The sequence below is a fragment of the Magnolia sinica genome, chromosome 18 (genome assembly GCF_029962835.1).
Source record: "Magnolia sinica isolate HGM2019 chromosome 18, MsV1, whole genome shotgun sequence".
Taxonomy (NCBI): Eukaryota; Viridiplantae; Streptophyta; class Magnoliopsida; order Magnoliales; family Magnoliaceae; genus Magnolia; species Magnolia sinica.
Genome location: NC_080590.1, coordinates 40,215,667 through 40,221,223, shown reverse-complemented (window position 1 = coordinate 40,221,223; position 5,557 = coordinate 40,215,667).

Genomic DNA, 5,557 nt, shown 5'->3' with positions numbered 1-5,557 from the left:
GATATCTTTATGATGAACTAGTTTTTTATACGGATGATCCGGATGTGGTGATTTATCGCATGGCTTGTTTGGAGCACTACATTAATCAATTGCAAAGACTTTTTTACGGCATCATTCACATAACACATGTCTTGGCCACACATCTTTTGACAAGTTTTTTACATGAGGAATTGGCTTTTGTCATTGCCCCTCATATGTCTTTAGATTCGACTTGTTCATTTTACTTGGTTGTTTATCTGGAAGCCATTTTTTAGATGTCGATATACTATTTTTTTAATCTTTAGTCATTTTGAATTTTATAAATTGGTCATGACAATATTCGCGTGTACCGAATGTTTGGTAACCTTCTGATCATAAGATTGACGAGTTACCTTTTTGTGTCAAATTAATTAGATATTTACAACCTAATTGTCCCGATTATGTTGCAAGCAGCAAATATTGAGTTGTGGGAGTAATGATTAGTAGGACTTGAGGCATCAGAGGTTGCCCCTGGGTGGATCAACCATTGCATAATGTTGTGGTATTGTCAACAATGCTAGCAGTTATCCCCTGGGTTACTCCACTCCAACATAAGTTTACAACACCATTGACAAGTGTGTTTACCTTTATACCCCTAGGTTTCCAGCCATCAGGGGTTGATGTATCGGAGGTTGTCCACTAGGTATCTTAGCCTTAAATAACCTTAATGAATTGTCGGAATCACTAGAGGTTGCCTCATAAGTTCTTGACTCCAACAAAGTAATTGTGCAGTACTTGTGGCATAGGTGTTTACCCCTGAGCATAATGGTACTTGTGACATAGGTGGTTGCCCTCGAGCAGAATGGTAGTTGCATGTAGTTGGCCCTAGGTATATGGGTGTTTTGGGTTCTACATATTCTTGTTGGCCATTTGGACAGTTATTTCTCATCGTTATCATGGGGAGGTGTTAAAGATCGGCTTTATAGTTTGGCCCAATAGAGCCTCGTGGCCAGAGATTCAACCGATCGTTCTCCCTTTAATTCCTTTAAAGAATTATTTTAGGTAGAAGATTTGTCATTGACAAAAATCTTTCAAAAAAACCTTCGATCATCCTAGCATGGCTCTCTGCATGGGCCTTATTGCTGTTTGTCATTTGTCCCTAGTTACTCTACATGTTGTAAATGATCCGTACAACTTTTAACATAGCATTCGATTGGGAAGATGATTCGTAGTCTTAGGGAGATTATTAGTATTTACTCTTAATTTAACAACCATATTGATTTATTGAGAAAATATGATATAACACACCGTGTCCCACTGAACGTGCCAAAAAATAATGTTGCTATTCAATTCAGAAACATGGTCACACGTGTTACAAACAACCAAAATTTAGTCAAATCTATGCGATTAGATATAGTGTCAGGCGTACCAAAATCGTGTTCAACTCGAATCGATTGAATGCTTGTGACTCAAAGCGTCGAACTAACTAGATTAAGACAAAATATGTGAAGATCAGCCTAATTATTTGGCCACCAATTGTTACAATGATTAGATATTTTTAGAAGGGGAGGGTTAGTCATTTAGAATGAGATCTTTTATCGTGGAATTAAGAATTTTTCTTTCAACAGTGATAGTGTATCATGTTTCTCGGTGAAGTAATAAGGATTGGACATAAGTAAAAATAAGGCCGGATTGAGTGATTTTATTAATTGAACTATAAAAGTAGTAAAATTAATGAAAAGAAATCTCGGTAAATTAATAAAGATTGGACAGAAGTAAAAATAAGGTTAGATTGAGCGATTTTATTAATTGAACTATAAAAGCAATAAAATTAATGAAAAGAAAAATAAACCAAGTATAGAGAAAATGAAATACCAACAACGACTTGTGTTAGCAAAGTAGCTGTGGAAACTACTAAACGGGTGGGAGACAATCATGGTGTGAAATCACCAGAATGTGATTAGTGATGTATGAAGTAAAAACTCGATAATCAGGGAATTCAATGAGGTCGTAGATATTTAACTTATTTTAAGTGCATACTGCAACGATGTGCTAAACAGTTGCAATACTAAACTTATCTAATAGTTCTGAACTTGTTGTAATATGATTGAACAAAAGTGGAATGACTAAAGAAGTTAAAATTAAGAAAAGATCATTGTAGAAAAAGGATAAAGAAGTGTAGAGCTATAGAGAGATTGATTATTTGTGGCAAGGGCCTATAACTTCTTTTCAAGTGCTTCTATTATAAATTTGGAGAAGCGGTGGTTTTTGTAAGCCCCGTATCCTGAACCGTACCATTCCATAGGCTTCCGCGGTCTTCCTAGTCGAATTTCGACAACCTTCGACCCTTAACCGGTATTTACGCGTGACCCTGATTCTCATGCCATCAACCTGAGTCGACTCAACCCAGGACTTGTACCTTAGCGACCGCGTCGTCGCCGCGGTTCCGATGCCGTGACTCGCGCGCCGAGGCGATACCCTGGTTGGGAGATGTGGGCCAGCGTTCGGTGCGAGAAAAATGTCTTGCGTGCGAATTCTGGGAGAATCTCTACAGGGTGTCACATCAATCAATCAACTCATCAATCCCATCATGTCAAGTACACATCACCTTTCACCCATTCCCAAGCAAGCCCCTAAAGTCAAACAGTTCTTACACAAGCTTTACATTTCTTACAACTTTTGCCACAAAAGTCAAAAAGCCTCTTACACCCATCACTACCATATCCATCACTCCATCACCCATCACTCCCTCTCTCTCTCTCTCCCTTTACAAGTCTCTCTCTCATTTTCAAACTCTCCCTAAGTAAGAAAAAAAATTCCATACGTATGAGCCTCTCCAACTCTTCCAAGCTACAAGTGTGGCCCACCTTTCCATCCCTAGATCTCCCATCCTAGCCATCCATTTCTCATCTTCTTCCATCAAAGAGAAGCACAAGGAACTAAGGAAGCCAAGGGAGCAAGAAGATCAAGTGGTGGGGTGCTTTGATAGGGTAGTTTTAAATTTTTTTAAGATGGGCCAAGTGAGGCCAACCGATCAATAGTTTGAATCTCACGTTGGACCCTAAGATGTGGCCGATGGCCCACTTGGATCATCATGATCATTCCATGATGGGGCCATTCTCCATAGACCCCATCATGATGTTTATTTTCCTTGCATATTTAGGGTCATCTAGACCGTCTAATTTAGTGGAGAAGGGATCTCCACCGTTGGATTTTGATTTAATGGGCCTATGTGTAATGAGACCCACTTGATGTATGATTTAGTGCAAGGGATGGCCCATAGTGCCAGGGTCCCTCCATCACACGTGTCCCACTCTCTCTCTCTCTCTCTCTCCCTTTCTATTTTCATTTTTTTTATGTGTGATCATAACATGGTTGTATGGCCCACTTGAATGGACCCCACCATTAAGCATGTATTTGATCCCAAGCCATTTGTAGGTGGGGGCCCACTTTTCATATATGTTGTGGCCACCATCCATCATTTGGTGGCCCACCTGAACAGGGCCCACCTTAAAGTGCTATGCATCACTGTCCAGCGTCCAGGGACGCTGGACGTTTAAGGGAAACAAAAATATTAGCTTGATTCACAAGCTTTTTGGGTGGACCACTTGTTCAGGCCCCACCTTGATGCATGTGTTCAATCCAAGCTGCCCAACCTTTTCCTCTGATTATCTTAGGCGTTGAGCTGAGAAATGTGGTTGATCCGAGTATCTGGTGGGCCATAGCATTAAAAACGGTGATTTTCACCTTTCAAATTTACTTAAAATTTCTTACGCACCAGGACACGTCCAATATTGGGCTCGATGGACTTGTCATAGTTGTAGAAACCAATGGCTGGGGTGGATTTGCACGATGCGGGCTGCACACCCGAAAAACCGTAAGAAAACGGGTTTTTAAAAAAATGAAATAAAATAGGCAGCAATAATGCTGCTGCCATTGTCAGTACCGCACTGCAGGCAGCGCCTATTGCTGCGTGCGACGGGCGGGCGGGCGAGCGAGTTGCAACCCACGGCTATAGCCGTGGGCCCCACCTTGATGTTTATTTGTCATCCAACCTGTTCATGAGGTGGGCCACTCTCAGTAGTGGGCCCCCTCCAAATTTCAGGCCCATCCAAGACGCAGGTGGCCCACATCATAGGAAACAGTGGGATTGAACCTCTACCTTTGAAACCCTTTTTAGGTTCATAGAAGTTTTGGATCAGGGTGAAATTTGTTTTCACCCTTCATCTAGGTCTACTTGACCTTATCAACGGATTGGATGGAGTATAAACATTATGGTTGGCCCCACGTGGAGCCCACAATGATAAATGCATTTTATTTCCACCGTCCGCCTGGACGGTGGAGCCCGCTGTGATATTTGTGTGTGTGTTCAGGTGCGTGCGTGTGTGGGTGTGTATATATATATATATATATACATATATATAATATTATATAATATTATATGTATTGTATATATATATATTATATATTATATTATGTATAATTTACTGGTGGTGGGAAGCCCATCTCAGTTTACTTATGGCCCATGGTTGAGGCCCACTTTGATATGTATGTAAGGCCCATGGGTCGAGGCCCATTTGAAGTATTAGGGGCCCATGGTTTAAGGCCCATTAAGATGTATTGGGGCCTATGGGTTGAGGCCCATTTGATGTACATTTGGGGCCCCATTGGTGTGGCCCATTTGCTACACATAAGGCCCATAAGATTAGGCCCATTTGATGCATTCTAAGGCCCACGGGTTATGGCCCATTGCAATGCACATAAGGCCCATGGGTGCGGCCCATTGATGTGGCTCACTTGATGAATATGAGGCCCATATGATACGGCTCATTTGATGTATTGAAGGCCCAATGGGATATACCTAAGGTCCATTGCAATGTGCAATCCCAACATGATTTATGTAATGATGTTTACGACGGGCTATACCTTGGGAGCAATGGCGGTTTAACGTCCCCATTACAAGTATAGTGTTGGTTAAATGTCCGCATTATGACTTTTCCTAGGGCCCATGCGTATAATGTGTAGGCCGTCTAGGCCCATCTTTGTTATGAACAGCATCCATCCCATATAACATGTTTAGTTCCATGATTCATGATCATATGCATCATACGTATGCTTAATATGAGAAATGACTGATCATAGCATATGCCTTCAGGCAGATTGTTTAGGAAGGGGGTGTTGCCCTACATGAGCGCACGATATGCGCATGATTGTTGTATGACTGGATAGTGTGATTCATGCATTCGCATTATGTGATATGGTTACTATACGCCCTAGCGACATCAGGGCCGTTGCCTCCACAGACGTATCGTGGTTAGCAGGATTGGATACCGAAAAAACTGTTCTACATGGGGTGCTATAGATATCCCTGGGTGAAAGTCCCTAAACCCTTATGGTACCAAGAGGTTGCTCCAACGTCTAAACCGAGTGGGTGCATGAGCGCCGAGTGCCGATTACCAGACGTTTACGCTTTCCACTGTGTTGTGGTCGGTTGGAAGGAGGTGCGGCCTTATCCGCCCGAGAGGAGGGGGCAAAACTATGCTGAGTCTGATCAGCTCGAGGAATGGGTCCGCTATTGACGAGCCGAGCCCGATATTGG